Source organism: Acromyrmex echinatior, chromosome 14, assembly GCF_024713525.1.
Source record: "Acromyrmex echinatior isolate Ae372 chromosome 14, ASM2471352v2, whole genome shotgun sequence".
Lineage (NCBI taxonomy): Eukaryota > Metazoa > Arthropoda > Insecta > Hymenoptera > Formicidae > Acromyrmex > Acromyrmex echinatior.
In genome coordinates this window covers 9,076,323-9,089,561 of record NC_141865.1, presented here as the reverse complement: position 1 = coordinate 9,089,561, position 13,239 = coordinate 9,076,323, and the positions used below count along the sequence as shown (strand labels likewise).

General features: G+C 39.5%; 1 protein-coding gene across 11 annotated transcripts in view; it reads left to right on the top strand.

The window, feature by feature from the left end:
- The window catches only part of LOC105148835 (uncharacterized), a 231,977-nt gene that overhangs the window by 41,855 nt on the left and 176,883 nt on the right, over positions 1-13,239 (top strand). The window contains exon 1 of one of the 11 annotated variants that reach the window (XM_087413070.1): positions 10,233-10,343. The exons of the other annotated variants lie outside the window; for them this stretch is intronic. The gene's annotated coding sequence lies outside the window, so the exon portion shown is untranslated. Of the gene's footprint in view, positions 1-10,232; positions 10,344-13,239 lie in introns of those variants that run through there. 11 annotated transcript variants of the gene reach the window in all.

Below are 13,239 nucleotides of genomic sequence, written 5' to 3'. Positions count from 1 at the left end.
ACGAAATTATCGTTAACATTCCCGACGCGAGACCGTTTTAATTTATGCACACAGCATTTATTTTTGCAATAATTTCTCGCGTACTCTGTCGCTGCAAACTTAAATAGAACCATTCGAAGCGACGCTATCGCGTGGTTTATTATCATGAAAAACATAATATATCTGTATTATCAATAATTCAATTTAGTATATCATTTTTCACGATTTAATATTGTAATGTAAAGATATTATATATAATATAATCTTTTATTTGTGTAATTCTCTCGTAATTTAATTCAAATCTGTTATATCGAATTTACACACACACATTTCATTTTATACATATTACCTGCAATTTTATTTTTATCAATCTCTTTCCTTTTGTTTTTAATTAATATGTTACATGAATTTCGCGCTTCACAGATCTCGGCCTGCGGCCGCGGGGCGATTTTTACGATTTCTCTTTAGCGTAATGGAAGCATAACGATCTCGACGATATATTTGCACGACGTCGCTCGGCGTGGATCGACTTTTTCCTTCGGTGGCTAACGCGATATTATCGCTAAATAGCGGGAGACGTTGTTGCCGGTGGCGACGCGAGATCGCTTACTATATTTTCTCCGGAAGGTTTTAAGCGAGTCGCCGGGTACCCGCCCGGATCGATCGTTGGATAAACCCAGCCGATAGACACAAAGCATTGTGGGTAGTACGATGCAGCGGCATGCGAGAGCGCAGCACTCACTCGCATTCACCAATACCTTCTCCGGGCAAACAAAACGACGAACAAATGCTCGATACCATACTGATCCGGAGCTGCAGGGTCGGATCGCGCTTTTTCGCTTTTTCGCTTTTTCGCTTTTCCCCATTTTCCCATTTTAACTTGCCACTTTGCTTCGACACGCGTCTACAGATCACACTTGCATTTTTTCACCAACTGTTATACTTTCGGATATTAATCACTTCCCGCTCAGTTTGCGTTATGCAAAATAAACGACGTATATACAAATGCAAATTATACGGGAATAAAGTCATCGTTTATGCGCAAACGCTATATATTTTAGGGAAAATGTAGATATTTTATTTCTATATACGTATATACGTGTATACGTGGAAATTAAAGTGTTAACAACACTCACGTTTGTACATTTTAGCGGCCCATATGATCGCCAATTTCGTCATTTTGCATTTTCGTAATTTAACGATAAATAATGCCCCTGCCGCGCAGGCAACCGGAATTTTCAAGTATCCGCAGTTTCGCGTTTCAGCTTAATGGCATGTGATTGGCTTTTATTACATTCACGTTGGATGTAAAAGTTGCGTTAAATATATTTTTATCTTTATTTTAACGGGAGAGCTGTCTAGAATTTTTAAATTGGATAGAAGGTAATGCATATCTCAGTGGATGTTATATTTAGATTTTTGACGGCGTGCAGCGAGCAGCGAGCTTTTACGATCCGGCGAAAGAATCTTAAGAGTCGAGAAGACGCGCTGCCGATGAAATTCGTGGAAAGGAAAAGCTGTTGGATATTTGTCCAGCGAATCCGTTCCTGCGGTAGAGTCCACTTCGTGCCGGTGTCCGGAGTATACGGTGCCGCTTCCTCTCTTTCGTCGTTCTATTCCAGAGCTCGTTATTGAATTTGTGCGTCGAGCGAGCGAACCGACGATATCGCCTTTCAATATCGCTTCATTTGGCTCACGTTCATTCGATTTGCGGGAATATCTCTGACTGCCTGCTGCCGATCGGCAGAAGCGGCAGAAGCGGCAGAAGCCGCCTACACCCGCAGTCTCTCACGACGAGCGAGTAGCGACGCTCGGAGTCAGCCCACCTCTCAGACTAAAGCTTTTTAAATATTCTATTCGGAATCGAGCGGAAATTAATCGGATCTGAGGGATGCTCCTGGCGAAGGCATTAACGCAGAGAGCACACAGATTCGATGATGACTTGGAGTTGTTTTAGTAGATGTCCTTGGACACAGAGAGAATATAAATAGATTAAGAAAATAGCAAAAGAAAAACATTTTCTGAATACTCGATAAATATGTGAAAAAATAGGATTAAATTTTTTTCACCACGATTATTATTTTTTTCAATATTTTTATCGCATTACTTTGATATTTTTCCCCTTTTAACAAAATTTGTTTAAAATATTAAAACTGTTAGACTTTACTCTAATAATTTTTTTTATCATATTTTTTATTCCAATTTGCTGATGAATATTTTAACTTTATTTTTAGCTATTTCTCATTAATCACTTAAGAAGAGAAAAGGAAAGACGTAATTCTCCGTAATCGTAATAAATTCTCTCCGTGTCTGTTTAATACAGCAGAGGTAGCGATAATAATGGAAATAACAGCAATAATTTAATAGTGGATATTGTATATGTATACGGATGGGGGGATAAGATATGACGCTGCGGAATGACACGAAATGAATAAACGTGTCGCAGCGAGAACATGCGGAGTAATTATAGCAATTAAAGCAGTAAAAACGTTCTGACGGTAATTAGGGCATAGAAATATGGGAAAGCGAGTCGTCCCTAACGACGGCAACGACGAGGACGACAGCGACGACGATGACGACCCAGGAAAGTTATTCCGACTCGAACGTGGCGCACCTGGACGATTTCTCTCTTAGACAATGCGGAATACACCGCGTCTACCGCCCCGTTGCACTTTATCTTGGCCCTGACGAGGCGCTATCTTAATTACATATCGCCTTGCTGACGATGCCACGCGATATTTCTCCCGTCGAAATATATATATATATATATCGCATGGCTAACATCGTGGTATTGTGACACATTGCTGCGTGTTGGACGTGCCGAAACGTACAATGTGCGATGGTGAATCGGGAGATATCAAAAACACCGAGCTTTGTTGCCGTTAATTACGAGACACGAGGGCAAGATGTACGTTATCTACGTAACAATGAAGCGGTATGTAACATCTGATTGAGTACACCACACGCACATGCACACACAAACACCGCGGGCGTATAATAGCGCTCGAGAACAGACGCTGCCTGCCGCCATGAACGTGACGTCGCGGACAGATTGCCAAATGCTGTGTAGTGTATTAGCGAACCGGAAACATATTTGCGGACATCCACAGGGAATACGATCTACGTTCCTCGGCATGTTTTATTCAATAGTTCGAATTAACGTATCGTAACGCGACGCGATTCGCTCGGTGGCCGCTTCTGCAATTACTGAACGCAAACGCTCGTCGGCGCGAATTAATTCTTCACGTAGCGCGCTCGAAAGAGATCCGCATATTAAAACACCGCGGCTATGCAAATATCACAGAGTTTGCTCCTTCTGGCAGAAATGATTTCTCAACAAGGGGGCGTAAATAATTTGCTCTTTCAACGAAACGCTCCGGAATTGGAGCGTTTCCCAGGCCTCGTTTTCTCGAGGTCTCCGATAATTCTGTCCTTGAAGGGCGGAACTTCATCAAGGGCTCCGTCGGTCGCTTAGCTTGGCTCCCCTTCGCTTTTTCCTTGCGAAGCGTGACCTCTTGGTCCCTTCACCCATAACCTACTTTCTCCGAAATTAAGAGGCTCGCTCGAACAAAAATCATTTACGTAACGTCCCACACATGCGGGAATCGAACCAACGGCGCGAAGATTTTTTTTTTTTTGTTCGAGAAGGGCAACTCGATAAGTTTTTATTAATTTTCAGACTTTGATTTGCACAGGACGATTACTTATGAATTGTTACAAGTAATTTTCTAAAATAATCAAGAGGTAAATGCATGCACATTATTGTAAGAGAAAATTTAATCAGAAACAATAGTTTTTAGAAAGTATAATGGGAAAGTTCAATAAATAATTCTAAATTGTCTGATAATAAAATTTCTCTCAGTTAGATTTAAATAAATAAATGAATTATTTAATACGTTACACACTACGAAGAATGAATGAAGAGAGATTGTTTTAATTTAATGTTATACTAAAGCGTAAGTAATAATGTTTTTTGAACTTACAAGGGTGACTTATTGAATTTTCCGACCAGCTCTCTTTATATGAAATGGACTTATCGCGTGTATAATATTTTTATTATGTAACCTCGAATCGCGTCATTCTCGTAGAACGAGGAATCCCTCGAAGTAGCAAGTTATTTTTACGACGACGCGACGCGACGCCCGCACCGTCCCGCTTTTAACTTTCAAATGCTGTCCAGTGAATTTCACGCACGATAATCGAATTGGCGACGGATTGACAAATTTAGGGGCCGTAAAAAGGACAATGGGGAGCGGCACGATGCGTTGCAAAAGTTTGGACGACGGCGACGACGACGACGACGATGACGACGCAGAGTAACCAGATGTCTGCTATCGGCCATAAACGACGGCCAAGCAGACTGTAGCTTTCTCCGCGTCGCTGTCGTGATTTCACCGTGATCGTACGATAAAAACGGTGATCGTATATTTCATGTCGCTGACAGAAGTACGTAACGGAGGTCCGCATTGGGCAATAAATTTCTTTTGGCGGTCTCGAGGACGTTACGTCGTGTTCACTTTTTGCGCGTATTGATGAATATTTTTAAGCCGTCGCGCTTTTCTTCAATGTTTCGAATGTTGTTGGCCATTTTAATTGATACAATTGTATCTCGATGAGATTTGTTGCGTTTATAAGTGCGCTTTCACATAAGTGCTTATTGATATTTCTTTCTAATAGGGATACTATTAGATTTCTAATCACAATTGTGCACATTGCTGATTCTGCGATGTTAAACGTGGATTATAACAAACAAAGAGGAAAGATTTCCGGTATACATACTGCGTCTTGTACTGGAATTCAATTTATCGAAATGCAACGCTCATTGGAAATCGCTATTGCGCGATTCTATAGCGATCGAAATGCCAAATGGCCTGGCACTGAGGCGTGGATGCACTTTTACCAGCATTAGCTCTGAACTATCGAACTATCGATTCGAACGGTTTTATTTTCGTCATCATCGTGTAGCGAATCTAATGCACATAAATGCTATACGTTTTCTGCAGAATGGATCACATTAGATAAAGTGAATTCGACAAATTGGATAATTGAAATTAATACGGGAGAAATATTTTACTGTCTTTAATGATATGATTAGTATTCGTCATTCTCGGATGAATTCATATAATAAATGGATATTAAGTAGATAGGTATCATTCCCAATGATTCTATAACGATTGTTAGCGTCAAAAATTCTTCTCCGGCGTTCCCATGTCGCGATTGTCCTAATCAGGTCAATCGACTGTAATTTTTCTGTTTACTTCTTTCGATACACGTTCATTCGTGCAGGCTTGCTCGATATGCGCGTATATACAAGTAAAAATGTAAAATACGTACAACTAATAAAATGCTCGACGGACCGCTGGCGGTGCGTGATTCGTGCGTAGTTTGAGTCTGATAGAAAAGTGGGCCGGGAATTCGCATTCCGGCACTTTGAAGTTCCTCGAATCGTTGAAACGATTAATCCGATATACAAGTATACAACGCTGGTGAAACGAGCTTTATCGGGAACGTCTAGTAACGCATCGCGGGAATACACTCGGTCGGAGTGGCCTTGGATATTATTTTTACATCAGTTTCTGACATGCGGATCGCTCAAAGGGGCACCATCACGATGATATGCAAAGATAATAAACCACTTAACGGGATCATGGACGTTGCAAGTGAATCCCCCCTTTTTTTTATAATAAATCGTTTTATACGTGCGTCATGCACACGAGTCTAAGACAATTTCATAAAAATTTTGTTAAAATTGTTATACTATGTGTGTTGTATGTTTTGATAAAATCGTGGACAGCAGTATTTGTTTTTAACACAAACAGCAATATTAATTACTTATAAACGTTTATTAATTAATTTATTATAAATTAGTAATATAATGAAATATGTAAATTGTACTTATTAATTATTACTAGAATTATTGCGTGATATTTTACGATAACGGCCGCAGTTTCAATTTCAATTTCATTGGTCGCTTAAGCGCTTTTGACGAGAATCTGCGTTTGCGGGTATTCATGCGTTTCGCATTTATATAGGGCATGCAAGCACGGCCAGCGAAAGTTTCGCAAGCCTCAACGCTAGGCACTCTTATTTAAACACGAGTGGGAGCCGGCTTATTTTAGCATTTCGCAATTCTAGACGAAGACGAATTTATTGGATCGTTGAAACACGCAATATGTTCAAGCAATGACGCAGGATGCTGATCAATCGGACAGACGTAATTTTCGCAGAAATGTCAGTAGAGAAAAAGAATATATCGAGTCCAGAGAACGCCTCTGTTTCTATTTTAAACGAGCAAATTGATCGAGGCCGATTCTCTTTTTCCGTTAAACGTATGATAAATCTGATTTATTACGATTCTAAAAAGATATGTTAGTTTGTGATTGCATTTCGAGACAAATCGAATCGGTATTTATAGAACTGAAAAAATATATTTGTAAATCTATATTTATTACGAATATTAAGCAAGACTTGTTTTGAAAATAGGTTTTTTTCTCTTATTTGATTTAAAAATAAAATCTATACACAACGTGAGACATCACAAACAATAAATTCAAGCAATTTCGAGCTTCTTAAGAAAAACAGGATCGTCATAGCGACTAAATTACGACTTCAACTTCATTTATCTTCTATACACAATTCAGCGATAAGCGCGGGCGACATATATACGTTGTAATGTCGACTTCTCTTCGATTTTGTTGTATGCTTGTGCGCGCGAGTCGGTTAACAATCGCACGAGCGAGCATCGTAAAATCGCGTCTGCAATAGCGAAGACGCGTACAATGGCTGAGCTGAGATTGACTTTATCGTCACATCTTCTCATGTTTTCCGACTACGAAGAACTCGAAGTCGATAGCTGACGATCCGATAATCAATGCCTCATGAAATGAGAATCTTGCGATGGAATATAAAAAAAATATTGATGGCGAATAAGATAGACTTGATTTTACGGTTGTTAGTTGTATTGGCAGCACACACATATCCGCGGATCTTGTTTTTTTAGACTCGTAGAAATTTATGCGTATACTTTTAACACGTAGGATATATTTATTAGCGAATAAAAAAAGCGAGATTGCGTTTAAGAATTTAAATGCATACTTTAATTATACATGTGTGCAATTTATCATTCTGTTCAAATCTATGTTTACGTCTTTTTTCATTCATCGATTAATTACATTCGTATCATTATCGAGTATCATTTCCGGTGTTTTATCTTTCGCTACACGTAATAACATTATGTCCTCGATAACATTAATTTATTTAAAAGATACGATCGTTTTAAGTATCTTTCTAAGAATATCTTGTTTCTGAACATGTATTTTGCGAAAGGATGATAACGTCGTTCCGAGCGCTTCTTGAAAATCGAGAACTGGGTTTCTTCAATTATTTTCTTGATATATGATGGTCCAGCAAACGAATGAGCGTGGGAATAAAGGCGTTATGGTACGATTCTGTCGCAAACTCCGTTAGGAAGAAGCAAACGCGAGAAGCGAGAGAGGAGAGATGAGAGATGAATGAAGGTGGAGGGATTCTGGGATAAAGAAAGGAAGAATCGAGTTGTTTGCTGCCGGTCGTGCATCCCGGCGAGACTGGCTGACGCGGCCAGATGTGGAGGCACATTGCTTTATTGCTATATGTACTATAAAATATATTATGGTTTTACACACAACCGTGTTATTGCGTCGTGAACATCGACGACCACCGGTCTTATTGCCCGCTACCACCGGGGCACGTTCACGAAACGATCGATGACCTCCCTAAAACTTCACGTAATACTCCTCTCTCTCTCTCTCTCCCTCTCCCTCTCTCCTTTTGGTTTCTTGTTTCTGGCCGAAGCACATTCGGTCGAACCACGTGTGAGTTTGTGGAAGACTGCTCTGATCCCTTCCGGTCTGAAGACGCTTAAAAAATCAGACGCTCCTGAAAAGTAAAAATAAAAAAGGATGATAAGTATTCCGGTTGGTCTCTCCTAAGTTAGTGCCATAAGTTTACGAGCCTCTGATTTACGGCTGTTCAATTTACAAAAGATTTTTGAGAACCATTTATCTTGAAAAATACTATAAATTATTGCTTTCTCAGCAGCTTATTGTTCTTCCAGATATATATTTCCGTTGCGATCAATTGTTTTAGATACCCAATATGCGACGGAAATTTTGTACCTAAATTTATTCAAATTTAACACTTAATGTAAAATTTAATTTTTAATTTAACTTTAATATTTAATGTCTTTAACGTTATTCATTTACAGCTAATGTTTCTAAAGTTTTTATAAAAGTCTTATGGAATAAGAACGTTTGAAATATCACACAAGAAAAGAGTACTAAAATTTATAAAAAAAAGTTGGACAATAAGTTGGGATTAACAAAATATTTGCTCAACAACGACGGCATATCTTATGAGAATAGACAGACGTTTCGACGATCTCTTTCGTAATGCACATTACGAATGCAAAAAGCAAACTGCTGATCGTGCGTAGACGAAGGGCAACGTACGCGATCGTAATGGCAGTTATAAATTGAAAGCAGCTTCGTCGATCACGTCCCTTGTACACGGAGGTCCTTCGGAGGGCAAGACGAAGGTTGTCGTCGATGTTCTCTCTATGCGTTGACAACTCGCGAAGGCAAAGAGCAAAGGGTATATCGCCCTTCGTTGGCTCTCGCGTGCCGTGCTTCCATTATACATACGTACACGAGGGATCACGTTGGAGGGTGCGGGGGTGGCGCCAAGAAGGGCAACAATGCCAGCATGCACTGACGCGCGTATGTGCTGTGTGTTACACGCTTTTTTCACTTCCCTGCACACGCACACACCTGCACGCAACCGTACGTTCGCACAGCGACCTTCCCTCTCTGTGCACAGGGGTGTATCCCTCCTGTGTGCCCGGGGGATGATGCGTCGTATTTTACATTATCGTAGGGACTCAAAGCGCATGTTTAGTATTTTCGCGTTTTGGCACGACGAGGGAGACATGAAGAAGAACATGAAGAATATCAGGATTACACGAGAATCTCTTTATCTGTGTGCAAGATTTTTGAGAGATTTTATTTCGTATCCTCGCTAAAATAAATATTTAAAGTTACGTACGTATTCGTTTCATTTATCATCTTTTTATACGTGATTTATTATTAGAAAGTTTTAATGTACGTATTTATTTCAATATTTATTAAATAGATAGATAAGATGCCGATTGTCATGTTTTATTTTAAAGAGAAAATTCTGTTTGCTTAAAAATTAAGTTATTTAAATTTGATCTTAATGACTGTATATAAATTTCTTTTTATCCGTGTATGAAGATCTTTTTGAGAGATTTTATTTAATTTTCTTGTGCTAAAAAGAATTTCAAGTACATACATATTCGTTTTATTTATCATCTCTTTACGTGATTTACCTGTTACTAGAAAGTTTGACAAGCGTGACGTGCTTGTTTCAATACATCAAATGAATAGATAGGATGTCGATTTTCGTGTTTTATTTCAAAGGGAAAATCTATTTGTGTAAAATTCAATCTTGAAAGACCGAATAGAAATTTTAGCACAAGAGCGCGCGGCTTCGAAATACGTCACTGGTCTCACTTGCGTGCAAACCTTGCACATGAAAAGTTTTTCTCAGCGGGGGCGTGCGTGAAAAGCGAGTCGAGTACGAGCGATCGTGCGTATCCCTTGTGCGGCTGTTTACCTGGCGAATCGCAAGGGGTGGAAGCAGGCAGGAAGTGGAAGGGCGAGAGGTGAACAAACCGGCAAAAGCACGGCTTCTGCTTTGGCGAGCGCGCTCGTCCATTGTGTGCCGTCGAACGTGCTTTTCAAAATGTCCCTGGCGCATGTCTGCCAGACAAACGATCCCGTGGGAAAAAGCGCTGCGGCCAGGAAGGAGACAGATATCACGTGCGCCAGACAGTGTCGGTTCTTCTTCGCTTTTTTTTTTTTAACCTTTCTCCGTCTCTCTCTCCACTGGTTAAAGATGCGCATAATAACGTTGACTTAATCCATACTGATACTCGATCGTGTTACTCTTAAACAGAAAAGGATCAAGCGATTCTTACATCACTTTCAAAATAATTTAACGACGCAATCGTTGATTTACATCGTGTGTCCGTTACTGATATAAATTATATTATTAAAAGCGATATTGATTTTAAGTATACATTTTGTATGGAACTCTTAATTTATCGGTTTCCAATTTCTCATGTAAAAAATAAAACAAACAATTGAATTAAATTCAAGAATCAACTAATTTCCTTTTTCCGTTTATGTTCCAGGTAAGATCGTAATATCTAGCATGGAATGGCCGATCGTTAGCCCAGATTGTCAGCGCAATTGGGTGCAGCTTCGCAGTAAATCCTTATCGCAAATCTGACTATGGTTTTCATGGTGAATACAGATTTACTTTAATATTCATGAGCCGTGCTTGTCTGACTCGCGATGAACAATCGTTCCTCTTATCGAGCTCTCGTCTCGTTATCTCTCGCGATGTAGATCCTCGTCGAGAGCGTGCCGACGCGTCTAATAACAATAAAGCCGTTTCAATTGACGTATATTGCGCGCTTGTCGCGCAGGTACACGCATACATACGCATGAAGACCACGGTCACGCTTGATTCTACGCAATCTCATTGTCCGCAGCGTGATTAGCGAAACCGGGTCACTTGCGGTGCTACACAATGTAATCATTTCGCATGCGAGCCAATTTTCGAATTACCTACACTCCGTCAATGTCCACTTATTGAGATAGATGTTCACTTATCATCGACTTCCACATGATTTTACCGGGCTTGATATCGCAACCGGTTTAAAACGATGTTTCCGTCAAACGGTATTCTTTTCCGCCTCAAACATATTTCTGAAATGCTAGATGCATGTTAAGCTCAGAGCGCTATGGTGTAATAAGAAAGATGTAACATTCTCATGGATGCGTGGTACAATGTAAAAGAGGGTGAATTTGAATCCAAATTTAATTGGCTGTTCCAGTATATTACCAGTACTGCTACATGCAGAAAAATGCGTTTGGATTTAATTTCGGTTGATTGTTGTCAGTGTTGTTATGCACAATGTTACACCTGTATTATCACATCATATAGAACACAACGTAGCAAGAATTATTAAATTAATTTCGAAAGCCCGATATTTTGTATTATTTTTGATGCAATGCCTGAGAATGATATCCGAAATTTTATTTTCTCTTTGTTTCCGTAGTTTTATATTACAAGATCATCCTTGCGTCAAGAACGGTTGTTGCATTTTACAATCGAGAGTATTTCTTTCACGTGTTGACGCAATCTTGCTTAGCCTGTATTCGTTCTTCCTGCATTTTATATTACGCGTATAGTAATACAATGCGGCGACCTTTCCCGGAATGAAGATTTCGCTTTATATCGACCACGACGCAGCTCACAGACTCGAGCTTCCTCCACTCTCTTTACCTTGTTTCGTTCTTTTGTATGCAAATCATTCGACACCTACCTACCTACCTACCTACCTACCTACCTACGTGGCGCTTCGTGTCTTATCTCTATTCTCACGAGAGATTCCCCTCGAGAATAAGATTGCGTGCAACATCATTCCTGATTCGCCTGTTTCGCCTTCGGCTCTTCGCCCTTTCATCTTTACCAAATCCTTCTAAGAGACGTCCATCTATCCTGTCTTTCTTTCTCTCTCTTTTCTCTTCGCGTGGTCCGCTGGATGTATTTTTGACGCGCTCTCCCTCGACCGATAACACATTCCATAGTTCTTCCCGAACGTCTTCAGAGGGTGGTGAAATATGACGGAGTTCTTTGTGAGCTAAGATAAACGTCTAGAAAAATTATGACGCACGACGAGCCATGTCTCTCTAGTCTATGCGGTAAAAGAGAGAGAGCACAAGTCTTTTTTTTTTCTCCCGAGAGATTGAATAACGCGTTGATTATTCGATACTGGGAACAAGTTAAATTTTACGTACTAAAATTGGGGTGAACGACAAACGAGAACCCGACACGAACAACAACACGAGCGTTTATTTGTTGTCGCTACTAATTGTTTGATCGACCACGATTGGATCAAGGCTATATTTGCGGACAAAGTTAAGTAATACCTATGGACATTTATATCGAGTTTTGCTGAAATTTAATGTTTCGCGCTACACAGGTAAATTAACGCTGTAGAATGACCATTACCTGATAATTAATATTATCGCGTTATACTAGCTGTAATGTTTCTGGCATTATGCTATTAATATATCATCACATATTTAATAATTATCCGGTTTGATAATTACAACAGATTCGATACTATAACGATGTAATTAAAGAACACGCTTATACAAATGTAGATTGCCATTCTGTTGCGATTGATTTAGAGAATATTATGATGATTTATCGTTTTTGTAAAATATGATTTTACACATTTCCCGGATAAATTATATTGCCTGGGTTCATTGATGTTCATTTTATCACAAAAGCATATTAATATATATTTTACCGTTTGATATCTTGTATTAACGTCCAGACATTTTCATAAAGAAATTAAGTTAAAACATATAAATTTAGAAAATAATAGTTTTAATGAAACCTTTTTTTTTTTTTTGAATGAAAAGTTTGAATTTCACAAAAAGAGACACAATTACATTTTATTTAACTGTTATCATTCATTTAACTTTTATGCGATATATACCGAAAAACGAAATTTTTTTAAAACTTTCAACTTATACTTACGCCATTAAAATGACGTTTCAATGGGAATAAAGACCGGTGCGAGATGTAACTCGCGTCACGGTATTTCGCGATGGCGAGGAATGGCTTTTCGTAGAATCCGGAGAAGGACAAAAGAGAAACGGGGGTGAGAAGGACGGGCAGGGTGGTAAGCATCTTACGAGCAGTGAAAGAAACAGTTGCGTCGCGGTAATTGCCGGAGCCTTTAATTAACAGAGCACAATGGAGGAAACGTAGCCCGTTGACACCCTCATTGTCTCCGTGTTAGATCTGTTTTAGACTCGGGGTGTGTATATATATATATATATATATATATATATATGTATATATATGTATATATATATATATGTGTATATGTATATTTATATACATGGGATGGCGTCGTTTATCCCGCTCAGTCTCTCTTTCTCCCAGGGCGACCGATTATTTAATTATCCTTCGTTCCTCCATGAACCACGTCCGAGAGGAGGTTTTCATCTCCTCCCCGCTGTGGTTCTTCGTGGCTCCCATTGTTTCTTCTCGGCCGTATCGATTCCCAGATACTCGTTCGACTGGTTCCTGTCTGTTCAGAATGAAATGCAGTCG